Here is a 21792-nt window from a genome sequence, read left to right on the forward strand (position 1 = left end):
AGTGATGCTTATCCAGTTTCCAAAGACGGTATAGGCCTGACGCTAAGCGTGCAAGCCGAAAAAATGCTGACATTACCAGTACTGGTGAAATCATAAACGAAAGAACGGGTAACAGTTAGCTCTAACTTCTTCGTATTTCAATTATCCGCGACAGTATACTGGAGGTTAAATAAGAGGACAGATGTAAGATCAACTAAAAGAAAAGAAGCAAAAACAAATAAAAATTAAACCACATAAAGCGAGTAAAGTGATAATGGGTGTGAGCGTGCGTTGATAATGGTACTAAGTGGATTTAACTATGATAAAAAGATAAATAGATATCTAGCAAAATTACCCCTTTTCTCACTTTCCGTTTCCTAAGTTATTTTATCAACAATAGAGGTACAACTTTTTTAATGTCATGCGTGAGAGCCATGTAACATAAGCAAAGATCTCATTTTCATTGTTTGCAGGCTCTGCTTACATGGTTGCGCACGATTTGTGTACCGGATTTTCCATGCTTCTTTTGCAACTATGTAGACCGTCGTCCTGTAAATATAATTAGTTGGAAGTCAGCGCTCGTCCTGTTGCTTTCATTGTCCTTGTCTTTTACTAGCGCTGTTGATATGCTACCATCAGCTACCAACTAGCCCCAACCAACACGTTGCTTCGAGGTCATGCCAACAAGTGAAACAGTGAATTCGTAAATGTGTCCGAATGTACGAAAGGATTCGTAATTTAGCATTTTCCATTGTGGTACGGTCTGTACATTCGAATCCTCAACCCGCTGCTACGGCTACGCTCGTCTACCAAAGCAGAGCACGTTGTAAAACTAAAATGGAATACGAATAAGTTGTGATGTCAGTCAATGTTTAGGGCTAGAAAGAAAATAAAAGACCGACCGTCATAGGCGAGACGACAGTTTTCGAAACGTTCGAAAGCGGTATTTTAATTTAACAATATTATTTTCAACAAATGATAAATGGTTGGAAGAGTACTGCAACGTATATAATAAATATTCATATTGACTAACAACTTTTCTTAACTTATGTTTACTTAGACAGCAAAATTTCAGTCTCTGCAAGCTGGCGAAATGCTTCAATGCATAGCATGCAGAAACGTGCGATAAATGCCTTCGCATGGCACCTTCACACTTCGCGAGGTAATCTGTTAGCGCACGCTTGTTGGTGCGAGCCGTCAGTCCCTAACCTTCATCCCCCTCCTCCCCGCCTCCGCCCGCTCCTCATCTTCCCCAAGGTTTCTCTTCCGCCTGCCCTTTCGAGTATCCAGACTAATTTAATTTCCAATTACGAACCTGATGACGTCGGCCTTGCCGCTGACGTACAGCCTCAGCCGCATATGAAGCAGCCATTGGGCTGTGCAGACACACAGCTCATTGCCTTCCCCGCATCAACTTTCGTCTCACGTTACTGCAAAATTTCCAGCCTTGCCCAAGAGCTCTCGGGGTCCGAGTCTCCCTCGTGGGAGTTGATCACGGTATCTACGAACCGCTGTTGGAGCCCGTCGTCCTACAGCTTAACGGAGAGCTCTGGCCACGAACGTGACCTCCATCCCCTCTGTCAGCCCAGTATGAGCTGCTAATCTTCGCGCTAAGCCAGCTTCCGCTTTATCGTCCTCTCGGATGGCAACATCCTCCTACGTTTTCGTTAACGTGACATTTTTGTGCGTCGAACAGAGCGAGGGGTTCCTAGGCACAAGCTTGCTAAGCCAGAGGAAAAACGCTGGTTGACGCGAATGCACGCCGAGCCATGGACGTAGACGCGGGCACGGCTGTAAACGTCACCAGCAGACTGATATGCATCGGACGTTCGTTAAGTTTCAGGATAGTTACAGCAATGTGAATTTTTCTCTCTTTCAATTACAGCAACGTGAGAGCGAATGCTTAACTATACAAAAAATGTAAATTAGATTAGCGAGGCTCGTTCTTCATCAAGCGGGCACCAGAAACTTCAAAACCATCATGTAAGTTAGGGAAACAGCTTTATTTTTCGCTGTTGTTGTTGTTATGCAGACGCAAACCAGACCTTTATGGCTAGAGGCGCTACTTCGTAGCGTTGCAAACTACACCAAGCGCCAAGGTAACACGGGCAAGGTGATGCGCAAACTCAGCTGTATTATTTTCTGCTAGAGGCTCCGTCTGGACGCTGGGTCACCGGCGTAGACGGGCGCACCGCTTCATTAGCGAAATTATCTGTGTGGAGCCTCGGGCGTGGATCGTGCGCACTTGCGAGTTCGCGCATAAACTTGCCTTTGCCAACTTGTTGCTAACCTGTCCTTTGCTATGGTGGTAATTTGGCCAAGTTGGTGAGCCTGTTTAGAGCTGACAGGCAGGAACATGAAAAAGGCACAGAACACACTGTCCTTTGTACGCTACAAAGCAGCGCGTCTAGCGATGGCGTTCACCAATTATCTCGCGTCACAGCTTTACTACAAGAACTCTAGAATTTCTGGAGCTGCATGTACACTATAGCAACACGGACATGAATGATTAGCTTTGTGAGTTTGTCAGAAGCCTTGTGTGGTCATTTTTGGCTTTTAGTCTTCTTCTTAACATTCTCAACTACCATAAGGTGCATGCAACAAGCTAATTTTGATTCACGTTGAGGTGTGCTAGTTAATTAACAGTAAAGCCCTTCTTTAGAATGCACTCATTATCGAAATTAGCTTACATTGAAAAGGACAGTATAGTTCAGTTTAATGGAGGCAAGCGAAGGCCTCGCATATCGGCGCAGCTCATTCGGTAACTGCTTCGAACCACAGAGACGCCCGTGTGTATAGCTTTCGCGACTCCGGTGGCTTTTCGGAACATGCGGGCGTCGATAAATCATCAGCGTTTGAGGATAATTCCACCCGTGCAATGGTTTTCTCCGAGGCGTGGTAGCTTTGGCCGCGGCAAGGCGGCCCTCTATAGTCTTTGTAGAAGTCCGAGATCGACTGAAGCCATCTTCGTGGGCACCGGAATTGCGTATGTACCATAATCTACGCCGCGCTGGACAGTATTGGCGTGCATTGATTAGCGCTATTTTGGCCCTTGGAGAAAGCGGACGTGACTGAAGCTAAGCTCTACTTGCCTGCTGGAGCTCTCTTGTATACACAAAAGACGCTGGACGTCACCAGTAGAGCTCGAAAACACTTGTCTGGAGCGCGCAAACAGCCTGTTGTGAATCGTTTTATGCCAGGTCGGTCCTTCCGCTGCAGATCAAATATGTTCAGATCGACGTCTGGCCGTAGAAGACTTGAGTTTCAGACGAGGTTCGTGTTTATCTCTAACCTGTACGTGCGTCGAGCGCACTTGAAAGGAACATGAGAACGGTACACTCACGTACACGTCAACGCGTCAGACACCGGAGGGGCAGCCCATTCGAGACCCGCTACTTATTTTGCTTTTGAGCATGCGCTACCAAGCGGGTGGGCCGCGTAGACGACATAGATTCGCACGCCTTTCTTGTTGTTCCTTCACGCGCTTCTCCGGCTAATCAGCATATATAACTCACTGTAAGCCAGCCCAAGTACCTACTTGGCAGCTACACGAACTGCTGCTTTGACAGTTTATTTGTAAAACAGTTCTGTTGTTTAGACTGTTATGTGCAACTGTGTACGTGTTTATGTTATATAAGGTCAACCAGAAAAGTTTGCGCACCACGGGATGTCGTAAAACCTTGAATTTCCGAGCAACCTGTAAAAAGTAGCCAGTAAAACTGGAAATCACTACATTGTTAGGATATACTAGCAGCGGCTGGAAATCCGAACACCAGGCTGCGTTGTGCGGCTGCTGAGATATTAAGTTTTTTTATCAGATTCCTTGGTCTGTAAAATTTTGTGGGTCACTGTACATATACAGTACCTAGGGTGCGTTCTTTAATATGTGTATGCTATATTGGGGGGGGGGGGGGGGGGTGAATGAGAACTATGAAAAATGAATTATGCGTGGAACGCTACCTTCATGAAACGGGGGGAAACCGGCGTAGCATTCGCGCGCCAACATCTCGTTTCTATCACACCAATAAAAAAGAAAATGATGAAAAACCGTTAACCAGTGCTTCCGCGACTTTTGGCTGGCTGGCTCGTTTGGCAGAGCGCGCGCCGAAAACAAGCTGATTATATTCACTGGCACTTACCCTAGAAAGCGCTGACTCACGCCTGTGTATAACACTCCCACGCACTCTGTAGCTCCTGTAGACAGCAGACAGTGCGTGTTCTCTTCACATAGAGTATGTTTTACGCTACATATGCGTTGTGTGTGCTGGGAGCTACACACTTGGGTGTGTTTGCACATAATCAATTTATCTTATGAACTAATGTTATCTATGGCCCGCGGAATTGATAGAGAACGGTGCCTCAATGTCCGAAATGCGTGCCTATACTTGGAAATTTCTCAAGGTCTTCTTACACAGGAGTTCAGGCATCTCATGTTTTGCCTTATTCAGACACTATAAAGACGCTTGGGGACACGTAAAAAATTATGTTTGTAACAATGTTGTAGCTACATATGATTTGTAGATGTTATTAATCTAGCGACAACACTTCGCGTTTGGTTAGCATTGCGCGCCGTAAGAATAGCTTATCGTAAATTGCTTAATCATCATCGAAACAATATCGTTATCACCATAGTAACGGGCCATATTTCGGCACCCGATCTCCACGTGGTGTCAGTCAACTTGTATAGGATACCAAGGGGATATATTTTGGTCGTTTCGATACCAGGTTCTCTGGATCCTGATCGTCATTGGGTTATACAGAGGACTTTCTTTGAATTTTGTGTTCGTTGCACGAAACATATTGCGACGGTACGTTCTGCGCCTAGCGTAAGATTCTAAGACTAATGTCAGCCTCGGTGGAGTAAGCCCATGGGACCACTCAATTAACAGGCGAGCCGATTGTGCCTGTGGAAGCTTTGAGCATTCGCCGTTGCTGGTTACGCACGTTCCAAATCAGACATCTTCCACGATGACCGACTTCCGCTTTTCTCTCGAAGCGCCGGCGTAGCGAGACCGACTCCGGAAGCCGGTGATGAATGTGTCCACTTATTGTGGAACGTTCGCGTTTGCTATTCATCGAACTCTGGGAAGGCTGCAGGGCGAATATGCGTATTGAACCATCATGAATGCACTTCAGTCAGCGTTCGGTGCTCAAGCGCGAGTGTTCGCACGTTTCTTTCTTTCTTTCTTTCTTTCTTTCTTTCTTTCTTTCTTTCTTTCTTTCTTTCTTTCTTTCTTTCTTTCTTTCTTTCTTTCTTTCTTTCTTTCTTTCTTTCTTTCTTTCTTTTTACTTTAATTCTCTCTCTCTTCTCTTCTCATTCCTTATTCTTGTTTTGTACGCTTCCTGTCTTTTGTCTATATGCTTTCTTTTCTCCTTTTTTCATTCTCTATCTCTCTCTTCCCCCATTTTTCCCTAGCTCCTCCTGTCCCCGACTTCTTTTTTCTCCTTGAGTTAAGTCAGCGGAAATCTGATAACTCATCTTTTTATATGTTTGCTTTGCTTCGTCGCCTCACGTTTCACATCGGGTTGATTACATGAAAGAGTGAAATCAATCGCAAGGCGATGGGCTCATGTACGGAGAGCGTTTGTTGGAACAAATATCGCTGCTACAGCCGAAGAAGTGTTATTTGTATTTGCGATGTCGGTATGAGAGTTATAACTCATTCAAAAGAAGAACTTTGTTGAATACTATCTCAATTTTATGCAGTATGGCTGCGTTAACCTTACCGCCATGCTGCAAAAAGCTTAATTTGTAGATTATGGTTTTGCAATTTTAAACAGCCATCATAAGAGGTTTATTGAATATCTATAAACTGCTCCATTCAACTGTAAGAAAGGAAGAGTAGTTTGAGGTTGGTCGGCGGCTTGGTTATATTATTGTTGGCTATCGGCACTGGCTAGCGTATACTTAAACAGAGCAGATTATAATAGTCTGCTGGCATGCCTAGCTTTTATAACGCTGAACAGCTTTCTTAAATAAGTGTACTGCCGTAACGAAGTTATCAAAACCGTATTTGAGGCGCATTACGAATTGCACAATACCTTCAATCTGAAGATCGAAGGCAGTTTTTTTCAGCTGCCTACCGTCCCTCCTACTTCTTCGCTACTCATCTGTTAAGACAAAGGCTAGCTTAAATTTTTTTATTTTTTATTTATAAATACTGCGATCTTAAACAAGATCTTAGCAGCGTGGTACTCGAGTAAGTTCACGAATAGAAGGCTAATGCAGCCCCATCCCCCTTTCCTCTAAGAAAAAAAAGTCTACGACTCTTAATTTTTTTTTAGTTTCGATTAACAGCGCGACCGGCAGTGATTCTTTTCTTTTCACGCTGCCATACGGCTATTCCATTTCCTTTAAGATCTTTCGTCTTCTTCTTTTCTCTTTTTTCTCCCTCCTTCATTTCTGTGATGATGTCTGCTCCTTCCTGACGAGTGTACAGGCGGTATGTCCCTTCCGGTGGCAGTTGTCATCCTGCTCCGTGATTTCTTTTTCTCTCTTTCAAGCGTATATACGTTTTCACTAATAATAATAATAATAATAATAATAATAATAATAATAATAATAATAATAATAATAATAATAATAATAATAATAATAATAATAATAATAATAATAATAATAATAATAATAATACGAGTTCATCCTTTGTGCCTGGCTGGAAACTTACACTGATTATTCAAATTCACGATGAATGCGTCGTGATTTGCATTGCCCAGTACCTTAAAGAAAAAACTAGTAAGTTTCTTCAACACAATGAAAAAAATTAATAAAAGGAACTAAAGGTAACGTACGCAGGAAGACCGGAGTGTAGACGCTTGCCTTCTTGTAAATGGCGTGAATAAGTAGTTGCCTAAGCAGTAAAATCAATTCACTTTATACAAACTATGTCCAGGCTTAATAAAATCCATACTTTAACCTGGTTAGGGAAATATATTCATGGAAAGTGGTGAAAGGATGAGACCGCGTAAATAACGAGAAATAACCAAAATCGCGCGTTCGGCACCGATTTGCGTTGAAGAGCTCATGCTCTTCCTCCTTTCGACCTCACGAATTAAAAGTAAAATAAAAAAACAAAAGAAAGTAAGGAACTGCAAAGAAATGGCTGATTATTTGTGGGAGGAGGCGAGTTAGTGTTCGGCAACCATACCTCCTCGGAAACAGATGCAAGCGATCTGATGTAAAGCGGGATGATTGAAATCCGGCTACTCTTTCTTGAACCCCCTTTATGACTGTCGCAAGAGAGTCGAAGGCGGACGATATCTGTCGTTTGAGGACAAAGGATGCGCTCAGAACGAGAAGCAAAAGAGAAGAAAGAATCAAGGCGCTTCCAAGAGATCTCCATCTTGCAGCGTCCCATAATGGCAGCTTTACGCAGACTAAGGACGAGCGAACCATACACGTGAACAATGTGATACATATGCGACGGAAGACGCTACGAACAGCCGCTTCAGTTAGGAGCGACGAGCAAACGCACTGAGAAATGCAAGCACATAATGCCTTGTAGAGGCATTAAGTCTGCTGAGGACAGGGTGCTTCGAAAGTTTCTCTCTCATGTCGCTGTGCTGTTTCGACTGTGCGCGTCACCTGTTCTACTTGTTCTATACTACACAACCTGTGCGCATAGATGTACAAAACTGCATCTTTAAATAAGCCCCTCTCGAAGACACAAGGATCTACATGCACAACGTCTGTGCGCCAACATCTCTTATTTCTGACCCCCCCACCTCCCCTTGTCAGTAAAACAACAAAGAAGTTCAAATTTTACCCGCACATTAAAGCACAAAGTAGCGTTACCTACAGTGCCTGAGTAATAAAGGTCACATACAAAACTATCCTTGGCGTGATGGTTGTATAAGTTGGTCTGCTTAATCCCTCCCAGTAACTGACGCAACCATAAACTTTCAGAATATATTGCGTGGGTGTGTTATCCCAATAGAGCGGACGTCGAAGGAAGGAGCAAGAATGAAGTTACTTTGGCTTCTTTTATCAGTGCTGCGTATGAAGTCTTACAAAGGTCAGTATAGAACGTACGTCTGCACACTGTAACCTAGGGTGCGATCTTGTACGCGTTCCAAACTCGAACGGAGGCGGTCCGTTCTTTCCGTCGCGAAATTGGCGGTCCGTTCCGTTGCGTTCGTCCGATAGCAGACAACACAGAATGATCGACAGCAGATATCACTTCACAATTGACGCCATGGCGTTCTTCACCGTTCAAACTGACCAACCGTGTGCGGCTCGGTGGAACGGACCGCCTCCGTTCTATTTTGGAACGCGTACAAGATCGCACCCCTAATGACATTCGACGGCGTGCCAACTTGTTGCTGAAATAGAGAAGGAACGGAATCGAAATTGAATCCCAGTTGGAATGAACGACACTCTAATAAGTATTTTTTTTTCTATGAACTGTGTTTGAGGATATGTTGGTGCCTGTCAGACGGCACCAGCTACTGCACTTCTCTTAATTCATAGGTTTGATCGAGAAAAGTTCCAAACAATATAGAAGAGACTACAATGACAACAGTTTTAAAGTTCACATCCGCCCAACAAAAACAAATGTTTCCGAGCTGTTCGCAAAATGAGCATGATCATGTTGAAGGACAAATGACTTCCCTCGTTGGCGGAAAACAAAGCTCATACGAACACGCACAGAAGAGCCGCGGGAACACGGTACCAAAAGTGATTACGCAAACACGAATGTGTTAAAGCGTTGATTTTGCCACAGCTTTCGGTGTAAACTAACTTTTGCATAATGTATTGCAGACACTTGAGCTAGATGCTAACTCCAAGAGACTGTGCAATAGTTTCATATTTGCTTGAAATTGTACGAGCGGTCAGTACTTCCCCATATACAAGCTTACAATAATAGGATTTAGTAGCATACAGGTATTTCACATTCTTCAAGGGACTGTCTTATTATGCATGTAGCACTGTTTTGCATATTTTCTGATGGTCATCCACCCAAGATTCTATCCAGTGATATTGGCCTCCATCCAGCGCATAAATATCATAACAAAAAGTATTTTATGGTGAATATCATAATTTTTGCAGTGTGGGGAAAATGGTCCATGTCTTCTTCAGCCACAATCAACTCAGAAAGCAGTGAAGGCAATTTTGTGCTTTCTGAGAACGTCTGTTACGTACGAGTGCCTTTGACTCTGTGGTACTGTCCGTTCATGTCTCTATATGCCCCTCTCTCTCGCGTCTTTCTCTTCCCCTGCTTCCTTTTCTTCCCCCAGAGTAGGATAGCCAACCGGAGTCTTGTCCGGCTAACATCCTTGCCTTCCTTATATCCCTCTCACTCTCATAAGAGCACACTGCGCTTGCAGCTTTTTCTAACTTGTGCAAGAAGTATTTAATGTAGGCTGTGTCAATCCAGTCTCTGAATTGTTGCGCATGTTGGGTGCCTAGTTATATATATTGAGTGGCTAGTTACGTATGCCTGTGCGTTATGAATACAGGAGAAACAAAATCCTGTCGTATGCCTGATGCCTTGGCCTGGCAACAAACTTTTCTGTCGTCATGCAGAATGGGCCTTGCCGTAATTATAATTTACAAGGCTTCCGCCAAAAAACCGCTGTGCCTACAACAAAATTGACTCTGTCTTGGTGACGGAACGTCAGGTGGCGCGCCACCAAATTTTCTGTGATACGCCAGAAATTCCTTTGTTGACTTCTAAATAAAGGTCTACACGACTTTGGAGAGCAGCGCTGCATATGAGGTTTATGGTCAATTTATGGTGCCCAGAATAACAAAATATTTACTACGCTACTGCGTTTCTTAAAACAGAAGTTGAGCTATTGATGTAACCAGCAACGTGATGACCCTGATGGAAAAGAAAAAAATAATATGTCACAGAACTCAGAGAGAGAGAGAGAGAGAGAGAGACAGAGAAGGATGCATACAAAGGCAGGGAGCTTAACTAGAGGTAGTTCCGGTTGGCAGCCCTGCACGGGGGTAAGGGTGAAGGGGTATAAAAAGATAAAGAAAGTGGAAGGGGGAGATAGAGAGAAAGAGAGACGAGCACACTATAGAGCGGTAGGGAGCGGCCTATATGGTCTATCGGTAGGGTCTATCGTGAAGCCCCGTAGACCACAGGAACCATAGTACGCGAGTAAGGCCTCCAACGCGGATATTCTTTGGAAGCAATGACTTAAAGCTTTTGAGTTCTGATAGTGAACGATTGTCCAGCTGGTCCAGTACTGTGCACATCATTTGTCTCTGGGCAATATATCGCGGGCAGAACTCAAATCGTTTACATCTAGATATGGGCCTCAGGTGTAAAACGCTAACAAATTCGGGCGAGATTGCAAGAGGCCATGGCGAATGCATTCGTGTACCTGCACAAACAAGCACGACAGCTTTCGTTAAACTAAAGCTAACATCATACGAGTATAGGCTATTTCGTGACAACCTCCGGACTTCCGACCCCTATGAATAACGACCAATTGTAAACTATAGCAAGTGGCTAAACAGAACATGTTTTCAGAAAATGTCAGTGCTGTATAGATTAGTGTGGCGAATTTTTATTTAGACTCGATAAGCGATTTCTTTTTAGTAGCCTGCCACTTTTCTTACTAATTCACTGCAGAAATTACAACATTCGCCCCACATTTTCGCGTATACGCGACAAATGCTGAGGAAGCGCCGCAGTAATCACTCTCGCAAATATACTGCTGAATTGCACATAATGCCGTCGTCCGCTGCTGTAGTAGACGCAGTCGGCACCCCAAAAGAGGGAATGCTTGCATCAAATAACAACTATTTCTAAATTGTATAAGCACCATTATTCGCATCAATTAACAAGTTTCAGGCTTACGAATGCCGAATATTTAGGTGACCAGAGTATTCTTTTACCTTATCCGTAGTATCAAGTCCACACTCACCTTAGACGCTTTCGTTCAAATGGCGGCACGCTGCCAAATAAGCAACACACGAATTCCTTCCTTTAGCTCCTTCCTTCGGGTCGTACCGGAGAGTTGTTATGCCACTCGCTGCCATGGGAAGATGATGTCAACTGTGCTTTACACGACTGGTTCAAGTTCACTTTACCAGCGCTGTTTTGTACGGCATCGTCATAACTGTAAGCACTGCGTTTATCGCACGACGCCGAAGCGGGACGGCATCGGCTAGCAGACGACAGCGCCGCAAAGGCCGAAGCAGACGATTAGCTACTACGGTGGTGTCGCGAGCTACTGCGTTGGCACTGGCGCCGTCGCGACCGGGTCGCTCGGAGATCGGCGACGCTTTGGAGGCGAAAAGCGCGCTGCCCAAAGCGCCCGGGCTCCGAGGCGGCGTCGACTACGCGCTGTTTCTTTATTGATTCGGCAGCCCAGGCGAAAGCAGCGCCGTCGTTGCAGCTCGAGGCGAGAGCAGCGCCTGCTCTCGTGGGACCGAGCGCCTGGAAGCGGAGGTGCATTAGCGCCGCCGTATCTCAGTGGCTACGGCGTCGCGCTACTGAGCGCAAGGTTGCAGGTTCGATTCCCGCTAGCTGTGGCTGCATTGCGATTGAGGCGGAATGAATGGGCAATTTTGATCGCTGGTTCTTTCTTTTTCCTTCTATATCGACTCTTTTCGGCTTGCTTACGAAATGTTCCTTATTGCAGGAAGGCTTCTTTCCATGGCTTCTTGGATTTTGCCACAGCTTTCGGTAACTAACTCTTGCATATTGTATTGCAGACACTTGAGCTAGATGCTAACTCCAAGCCACTGCGCTATAGTTTCATTTTTACTTGAAATTGCGCGAACGGTCAGCACGTACTGGGCAAATCGTTATGCGACGTGTCATACGACATGGTAATTTCATCTTCGGGAGAAGTACGCGTTCGGAAGTTCAGATTTATTATTTACACTTTACTTCATTATTATTTCTTGTTTCGTTGTAAGTTTTAACTCGCTAAACTATCAAGTGTACTGTTTGGCTAAGCGAGAATGAGCAGCCGATATCCCCCATGACGGCAGCCTCTCCTTTACGCACACATTCAATAAAAGAAAGCGGAACAATCAAGGCAGTATGAGAAGCTGGACGCGTTGTTTTCTCGCATGCTGGGCGCCGTTGTCTTGGGGTGGAACTTATAAAGCGGGAGCAGAGCGAGAGAAAGAAAAAGGAAAACAAGAGAAAAGGAAAGGATAGAATAGAAAGGTTTTGAACATTAGTTGTGCATGTGTACATTCCATTAAAGAGCTGCCGCGAGTAGCGAGCGAAGTGAGACGTGCAGCCTTCATCAATGACAGCCTCCATTTTACTATATTGATTGCTTTTTGTCCTAAAGCGTGCCATTATGGCTAAAGGCTGGAAGGAACACGAACATTGTGACACTATCGCTTTTGTTGCTGCGGCGTCTTTGTGATTCAGGTTTTAAGTCCGGCGCTCTTTGCGCTGCATTGTGGAGGGGTTAACCACGAGACATTTAGCCCTCGGCATAGTCGATGGTCATCCATGCATGTGTAATACAGTTTGTTTAATTTTTTTTAGGTAATTCAATCATTTTATGGGCGTGCGTTCGCTTGCTCAATACGAGCCATATTCTTCCGTCGGTGCAATTTTCTTCTTTTTTCTCTCGTCTTCAAGGGACACCTTACACCAACGTAATGTATTTTTACTGACTCTGCAAGAATCATTGGCAGGAAAACAGAGGCATATGCAGCAAGTCCGACAATAGCAACGGTACGTCGCTTGAATGTGACCGTTTAGTTATTGGGCGTTGCGCGTGTGGCTTGAGTCGTCAATAGTCTGAAGCAGTAGGGCCTAAGAAATCGAATATCACTTTAAAAACAGAGTCTGTAGGCGATAGTACAAGATACCCGAAATTAGCCTGCACTGAACTTTCTGGAAATGAAATTTCGGTACCAAATCCACCAGTACCATGCTGACTATTTGCTTGAGCTTTCGGAATGATATCAGGTCACTGAGGTTTTACGCACAAGGCGTTCTTGAACATGTAAGAGCGCTTTAAGCGCAAAGTTGAGCGCTTAAACACGCACGCACTCGCGTAGACATGCATATTTGCGCACATGCGCGCACGCGAAGGCATTAGCGAGGCTAACGAGAGTTGGAGCTGCAGAAACAAAACGCTCGTCTGCTATGCTAAGAAATGGGAGCCAGCAAGAAACGGTGAGACGATCCGCGTAGGCAGATAATGTCCGAGCTGCTCCTGCGACGTGGGCCTAGGAGCCGCGCTAAGCGAATTGCAGTCTCCATTACCTGAGCCGGACCGAGCAGCGGAAATGCAAATCATTGGCAGATGTGCGGAGTAGATTAAGCCCCGTCGAGTGGAAACGGTATAACCCCTCCCTCGCCCCTAAGTATCGCATCGCGAGCGAGAGCCGAAATACGTGTTAAGAGCGCCGAGATTAATGTCACCAAAGCACGTGCGTCAACGGAAGCGAAACTCATGTACGAGGGAAGAGCTCCCCGCCCCGTCCTCCTCTCCCTTCCCTCCCGCTTCGGGACTCGTCTCTCGGTTTCGTTTAATAGAGGAGATGGAGGAACAGAGTTATCGCGACGTGACGAGGGTGGCGAGATCGGGGGCCGGTGTTTTGATTGCTCCAGGAGCGGCGCGCCGAAAATGGGCTCCGGGAGCTCGTGTTTCGTTTTCTTGAATCCTTTGGAACATTGCTTGCGCAAGAGGTGGTTGTCAAAGTAGTCACGTCGATTTGATGTGAAGTGAGATATAGCGTACGGGGAAGGATGTAAATCAGAAGGGACAAAACAAACATTGGAACTTTGATTAGCCTTTCGTTTGACTATCCGAGTCCCAATCAGGGTTGCTTGACCCATTGTTTACCCTGCAGAAGGTGACTTCGTGTTGCTCGACCTGGAGTCCAGTGCTTCCGTAAATGCCAAATAGTTCGGATGTCCCTGTCGACATAAATTTTTAAAGTGCTGCTGTGATTCAGGTAGGGGCCACAAGTGCAGGCATTTACGTTGAGAATGCTTCACCTGCGCGCTACTCTTTCTGTTTTAATGAACGCAGCCTCGAAAGATAACGAGAAGCTTTACCTCCGCTGGTAAATGTATGGCAGAGGGGACGCCGCAGCATCGTCCTTTCTGAATAGCTCGCGTGGTAAGACGACCTTTACGGGGAGGCTCTTATCTTCTCTGAGTTATGAAAGAGGCGACTCGTCGCTAGCAAAGAGGTGAAAAAAATGATGAAGCTCGTCTCCGTCTCGGTAAAAGGAAACCTGAGACACTGGCATGCTGGATACCCAAGATTAATGATGGGACTTGCCCCATGCGACGCGATATCCTACACGCCTCTCGCATTTATTCCGGCTTTTCGCACTAGCATCTCGCGAGGAACTGCTCTATTCTCGGTCAAAGCAGCGCCTAAAAATTGCGTACAGAAATGGTTACGCACTGGTGATGTTGGTTCCTTCACAAATAAATGACTCGCGCGAATAGACTGCCACGAAAGATGACAGCAGCCGCAGGTGCTAATAATAATAATAATAATAATAATAATAATAATAATAATAATAATAATAATAATAATAATAATAATAATAATAATAATAATAATAATAATAATAATAATAATAATAATAATAATCCTGGTTACGCCCACTGCAGGGCAAAGGCCTTTCCCATACTTCTCCAACTACCCCGGTCATGTACTAATTGGGGCCATGTTGTGGCCTGCAAACTTCTTAATCTCATCCGCCCACCTAGCTTTCTGCCGTCCCCTGCTACGCTTCCCTTCCCTTGGAATCCAGTTCGTAACCCTTAATGACCATCGATTATCTTCCCTCCTCATTACATGTCCTGCTAATGGTAAGCAGCTATTAAGTTCGTAGCCTGATTCGCGGTACTCGTAATATAAAGAAAGAGAATGAGAGTGGGATAAAAGATAAACACATCATGGCTCCGATTCGGGCCTATAGTTAACGGTAGCATGACGGACTACATTCAATGACTTGGAAACTTCAGTAGCGATTTAGCGAGAGAAATGCGTTAGCATTCCGTCGAACCTTTTTGAAGTCTCGAATCCATGGTTTAAACCGCCGAGTTCAGTACGTTACAAAGTGCTGTTCAGGGACTCACTCGACACACGTCCTGTTTCGTTTAGGAGTGGAGGGCAACTGACGGTGGTCCGGAGCAGAACACCATCAGTTGTACCATATATACGTATATATGCTTACCTATACACATAAACACAACGCATGCACATATACGTGCTCTTCTAAGTTCCCCTGTCCACTCTCTACCTCTATTAAGTTACCACCTTCCTGCACTTCAAACACATACTTTTTTCCACTTTGACACTCTTGATGCTAGCGCATAAAATGTTACTCTGGGCAAACAGGGGTCGAATTCGAGAGTGTGTTTACTATAGTGTTAAGTAGCCTAACCTTCCGAGAGATTTGTCAGTGTTTGGAACTGCATTCGTCATTGTCATGGCATATTTTTTATTGGCCGTCTTGCTTGTACGGTTCGCAGCTGCATCGTGCAAAGCCAGAGAGAAAGATCAAGTGAAAGGCAGGGAGGTCAACCAGATGCCAGTTGTCAGTTTGCTATTCTGCGCAGAGTGATGGAAATGGGGTTAGAAAGAAGGGAACGAGAGATGAAGAACAAAAGAAAAATTATGGGGATCTCACACACTGTGGGAATCGATGTAAGCGAAGCTTTTCGTGTTGTTTGCTTTGATTGACGATAATTAGCGGTGATGTTGAGTGCAAATGTTTAATTCCTTCAGCGTTTGGTGCAATACAAGAGTAATGAGTTGGTGGCAAATGTTACCTTGCGCGCACCACTGCTGTTTGTTTGCGTAGTACTCAGAACACAGTGAGACGTGTTTGCTTGAGGCGCTGTTGCGCGCCATTATATGTAACCTATGAGAGGGTGAAGCATTTTCATTGCTTCACAAGGCACATCGCATCGCGGCAGAACTATTGGCAGAATTACGGGGCTCTACGTGCCAAAACAACATTCGAATTATGGCGCACGCCGTAGTGGCGGACTACGGATTAATCTTGATGCCCTGTTGTTCTTTAACGTGCACCTAAATATAAGTGTCGCACAGATTTTGTATTTCGCTCCCGTCGAAATCGGTCTGCCGCGGCGGCGATTGAGCCCGCGACCTCGAGCAATGCCATAGCCGTCAAGCCACCGCGGCAGGCACAGAAGTGTTGATTTGACGTGCGGCCGCTTCCGTTTGTCGCCTAGACCCTACGGTGTTTAATACGGCTTTGCTTCTGCACGCCCTGTGTCAGCTCTCCGCATGACGAACTTGTATGGTGTTTATTTTACAGAAATAGCAGAAACGTACAGCACCCTGCCTTCAGTTTGCCCGCAACTGTTGTTGTGTCTATAATAGCAGCGTTAACGTATCTTCGTTTCCGTAACGTCACCTTTTCCCTGTCCCGACATTCCCCCCTTGTATAGGAACTGCGAGCGAAGAGTGGCGAGGCTACGACGCACTCGTTTCGCGACTGCGCCGTTTCTACCCATTCTCTGCCGTGCCCATCTCCTTGCACCCTCGCTGACATTCTATTTACCTCTCCTCAGGGCTTGCACGTCAATAGAAGGGTAAGCGCTGCAGTTTCTGTAATGCTTTCGCGGCGAGTCACAGAAAACAGCTGTCAAGAGGCTAATGTGACGGCGTCTAAAGAGATTCAGAGGGCATTATGCATGTTTGACGCGATGGTAAGGTCCAAACGAGTTTCTCGCGCGGCCTTTGCTCCCTGCCACGTTTCTTCCATGTATATGCCCGCTTTGAATCACCTCCTGAGACGGCGTGCAAGATAGCTGCAGCAGCAGTGGAAAAATCGAAGGATGAGGCAAAGAAAGCTTCGCTTTAAGAAGTGGTCTAGCTTCGGTGGTCTAACTTTTTGAGTGCGGTGGTGAGTGAGGGTATCTGCCTACAATTTATATTCCAGTGCTGGCCTAAGCGCACCTCTGCACGACTACAGCTTGTGGAGGCCAACTGTTTTTTTACTTCGTGTACTGACATAGCCAAGATGTCCAATCTTGCTACCTCCCTTCTGTGGTTGGATATGAGAAGCTTACGTTAGAACTGCACGAGACCAAATTAGACGGGGAAGCTTTCAGATGCATGGTGGGACACTGCCACTGAGAGCTGCCCTGACATCGTTGGCAAACATAACTAATAAAAACACAGCCACAGGCTATAAGCACGCGCGAGAGAAGTCACTTCTTCATGAATTATTCACAAGGTCACGTAAATCGGTCGTTCACGCCACTCACGGTACTATTCGTAAGAAGTAGAAAAGGTCTTTGAGGGCAAGGTTTAGGAACACGTGTTTCTGCTTATCTGCTTGAAGGCTAAGCCGCTTGCGAAATCTTTTTTGTTTATCAAGCGGTCAGTAACTTCGCTCAAGGAAAATATCTAAAGCGAAGTGTTCAGGTATTACCGCGCGCTGCACAGTCATGCTTAGCCAGAACATGCCTAGTGACATGCTTAGTGAACATGCTTAGTGGCATGCTTAGCCAGAACATGCCTAAAGTGCCTTTTTGCATCTCCTGCGGAGGGTGTTTGAGATTTCTGGTTGAGGAGCCTTGAATGCACTTACTTAATGCGACTTCTTTCCAAAGCATTCGGTCTTTGGTCCTTGCATCCAATGGCTGACAAAGTTAAGCTGCTATAGATGTGTCTTCATAGTTTGGCGTTTGTCTGAGGGCGGCTGTGCTTTCGCAAGTTTAGCCAACGGGGCTGACGACCATGGCTCCGTGCTTTGCGTCCTAGCTGAAGACAAGCTGTGCGACGACTGCTCAGTCTACAAACTTCGTTAAGCCACGCTATGTACTGCTAATGTGTTAACCTGAACGCTTGCGTCTGTGTAACGCTCAAGCATAACGTCGAAGGACCTTAACCGTTAACTACTTATACACACTATCCGGTGCACATTTTCCTGTTATAATCATTTGAGCACATTACATTATCTTTATTATAGATCAATTTAGGAATGATTTTCTTAAACGTATGTGAAGCCTCGCAATTCATCAGTTTCTCGCCTTCTGGTCCAATTCCAATTTGCATATTCAAGCAGATTTATATCTTGGAGATATTTGGTCAGCGAAATGTTGAACCCATTAGCACAATTTTTTTTGTACTTGCGAAAAAAAAAATGCCAGAACACAGTGACCGAGGGCATAGAAATTTTATTTAGGCTACATCACACTATCACAAAAAAGATCACTATTTCATTTGGACAAAAAGTATAAATATCAGAATTTCGTAAGCTTCGCCTTTTAGAGCGTTTAAGCTGGACAAAGCAAACACGTCAATGTTCAGTTAATGGTTATGATGGTCGGCTGAGATACGCACGTTTTGGGAAAGCTGTTGAGAAAATGATAATGTGTGAATTCCAAATCGAGGAATTGCATGTCAACACCGGTGGCTTGCGGCGCTTTAGGATAGGGATTTTGAAGAATTTTCCCCATGAACAAGCCGTTAGGAGTTGGGCCGAGTATATCAATAGCTTGCCAAGGAAATAGAGAAGCATGAAGTTGAGGACCAAAGTTAGGCTAATATAATAATTAATGATGGAAAATATTACTCAGGCAGCGCAGAGTAAGATCACTCGCAGAAAAGCGCAGACTGCAATTACGGGCGTTACCTTGGGGCTCAATGACATACATAGTTTCTTTTATTTTTTCCTTGTTTTCGCAGAATTTCCCGCGAGGCACAATGAAAACGGACGTCCTATCATTTGTGAACTACGCCAATGTTTCCGACATTCTTAGTCATTTTTGCATACCCGACGAAGTTATTGCGGTGACCTTGACGTTGTGCAAGAGGTCAAAAGTTTTCGCTCGTTTATCGCATCGCATGAAAAGCGCCATTGTGTATTCTTTTGTTGGGCTCAATGGTCACGGCTTCCAGCGAGAGTTTATATTTTAACCGTTTTCGCCCAAAACTTTTCGCGTTTGCACATTGCGACACACAGACACTGCGAGTGAAATGGCATCGATAAAGGGGTATTCTTTACGACTTTGTTTACTGGCTTGTTATCGCGAACGAAAACAGAACAAAAGATTGCGAACCGCGGCACGGAAGAATGCACAAAGAGGCATTAACAAAATGAGAATAGGCTTCGCCCTTCTTTTCTCCAGCGCTTCCGAAACGTCGAAATTGATGCAAAAGAGAACGGCTGGCGAAGGGCACTTACAGTTTTGTTGCTTCAGGTGCGTTTGCGCTGCTTTTCCATCTCGCACGAGGATGGTGATAAGTGCGGGCTCGCACTTAGCTCTCGATTTTTATTTCGTGCTCTTTATCACTTCGAGAGGAACGAGAAAGAAGACCTGGAGAGGAGGGTGAACGAGAGTGCGCGCGGATTCGTGTCTCCATGTTGTGTCCAACGAAAAGTGTGACGGCGAGGGGCCGTTATGCAGCGGGCGTCTGTGTGCAACGTCCGATGCGAAGTAAGCAGTCCCCATTGCTCGTAATGAAATTGCGGTAGAATTAGTTGTTTCCACACGAAAATTGCTGGTGTGGAAAGCGGGGGAACATGCTCGTGATGTGCTTTTTTTCATAATTTTTTACAAGATGGCATTTATCCTTCAGCTAAGCGAAAGTACAGCTGTTGCTTTGGACGACAGAGATTTGCTTATATAAATCAGAAGCTGGTGATATTAGCCTCGCTGATGTCTGGCATGCTACTTCAGGTGTAGGGGGGTAATTATGGTTTGTACAGGAATTATACAAAATCAACAACAACGTATAGACCCACAGACACGCACTACAAGCTTTACATATCCAGACATTTAGTAACACTTTATGTTCTTTTCTATCTCAACAAGCCTTGGTCGCAATCATACTTTTCTTTTTCTTGTTAATATTGCTCTTGTTTTTTGTGTTCTCTTGGAATCGCTCTTCGAATTGCTCACGTTATTGTTTTTTATGTTTTTATGCTTCCGCGGATATTTTGTCTGTAATCGCGACTGTTAGTATTAGCGTATGCATGACACTCAAGAGGAACTTTTATTCCACCTTTGCGAACACCGGAATATACTGGTTTTGTACGTAGAATTTAGAAATAATGTCGCTATACTTACAATGACCATAGCTCCTAATAGCATTGTCTTTTTGAGAAGAATTGCCATCTCAAAAATGAGTAGTAGCCGGCGGCACTTACAGGGGTCTACATATCCTTGGATACAGTTTAGTAAAAAAAAAGAACTATTTACCATTTTTTTGTAAGGCACGGTACAAAAATTAAGGCTTCTAGACTTTCGCAAAACGGGCAGCGCTTTCGAAGCCTGCAACGAACGGCTGGTGCTTTCTCACGGGCCGAGAATGTGCTCTGTTTGTGACGTTACTGAAAGCTTACAGCAGGCTCTACGTGACTGCTGCCGTTACTTGTCAGAGAGGCAATATCTGAAGGCAGCACAACACTTGCAGCCCGACTGGAGCTTAGAACTGCGGGCCATTCTGGGCTTCGGGCGTGAATATAGGCGTACTTGCAGGCACGTTATCAGTAAACAATGCACTTGATGTGCGAGGACAAATACAGACTACAGTGATTGAGGGCCGCCACTAAGACGCGCCTCGTAATCAGATCGTGGTTTTGGCACGCAAAACCCAAGAATTAAATTTTTTTATTATTTAGAACCGGGGGACAAATGTGAAGGCGAAACCCATCCCAGCCAAGAATGCTCTGCTATAATATTTACGCCATTCCGGAGTTATAGACTTTCTTTAAGCTCTCGTCAGTCACCTGCGATTCGCCTGTTTTGTTAGTCTTTTGTTTTTCTTATTTTCACATAATTTTATTAGTTTTGCTTATTTGATTATCCTATTCACGTCGTTCGGAATGCCTCATCTGAAGCAGCTATTAAACGCTGCGTGTAGCAGGCCTGACATAGCTGCTATTAAGCTCCTTTCTCTATCCTTCGCAAATATGTGCTCGCGGCTACGATATATCGTGCTGCCCGGCAACTGCAAAAGTACAAGCCTTTACTATCGCCCCCCCCCCCCCCCCCCCCGTGGTAGACAAAAGGCTATGGGGTTGTGCTGCTGAGCTCTAGGTTGCAGGTTCGATCCAGGTGGAACGCAGAAAACGCTTGTGCTCTTAATTTTAGGTGCACGTTAAATAAGAGCAGGCGGCCAACATTAATTCGGTAACAGCACCCTCTCACCCCTCCTTCTAATTACGGTGTGAGTCATAATCAGATGGGGATTTTGGCCCTGTAAAACTCGTGAATTTCATTTAATTTTAGTTTTCACCATGCCCCCGCATGGCCAGGAATTCGTAGTTGCAGCAACCCGTAATATGCACAGCAAACCTCAAGACTTTTGGAAGCCCTGTAGTCGAGAAAACAGTAATTTTTGTCGCCACTTGTCTGCTGAGCAACAGACATAAGTAGAAATGTAGCAGTAAAAAAAAAAAAAACGATGAGTGGTTTTAGTTCGAGTACGGATGCACTGGGTGCAAAAAAAAAAATTATGCAATTCAAGGCTCTGAAAACTTTTGTGACTGGGGACAGGGCCAGTACACTAGTCTAAGATTTGACAGCCTGCAAGGCTAAACTGCGCCAAATTTGAGGTTTATGCAATACCTGCCCTTAAATTTTGGCGTTAACGATACTACCGTGGGGAGATGAAACGAGAAAAGTGAATTTATTAGATGCAGAGCCAAATTTCGAACGTTGTCCTTGAGCAAGTGTGAAATAGTTCAACTCTGACGTCCATCGCAGCTCTTTACTGGAAGGTGGTGTGAACGTCTTTATGTACGATTGACATATTGACCACCAGGCTCGGGTTAGTCTTCGTATGCTACGTCGGAGATTCTCGGCCAGAGGCCATGATATAGGAGAGGACTGAATCAAAATGATGCCCGTGAACCAATGATTA

General features: G+C 45.0%; 1 protein-coding gene and 1 long non-coding RNA gene across 4 annotated transcripts in view; one reads left to right on the plus strand and one right to left on the minus strand.

Annotated features, from left to right (window-relative positions):
• LOC135915278 (rho guanine nucleotide exchange factor 5-like) overlaps positions 1-21792 on the minus strand; it is a 311708-nt gene that overhangs the window by 201137 nt on the left and 88779 nt on the right. The window contains exon 1 of one of the 3 annotated variants that reach the window (XM_065448301.1): positions 10864-10980. The exons of the other annotated variants lie outside the window; for them this stretch is intronic. The gene's annotated coding sequence lies outside the window, so the exon portion shown is untranslated. Of the gene's footprint in view, positions 1-10863; positions 10981-21792 lie in introns of those variants that run through there. 3 annotated transcript variants of the gene reach the window in all.
• LOC135915282 (uncharacterized) overlaps positions 1-21792 on the plus strand; it is a 269809-nt gene that overhangs the window by 166415 nt on the left and 81602 nt on the right. The gene's annotated exons all lie outside the window — the stretch shown is intronic.

This window comes from Dermacentor albipictus, chromosome 5, assembly GCF_038994185.2.
Source record: "Dermacentor albipictus isolate Rhodes 1998 colony chromosome 5, USDA_Dalb.pri_finalv2, whole genome shotgun sequence".
Taxonomy (NCBI): Eukaryota; Metazoa; Arthropoda; class Arachnida; order Ixodida; family Ixodidae; genus Dermacentor; species Dermacentor albipictus.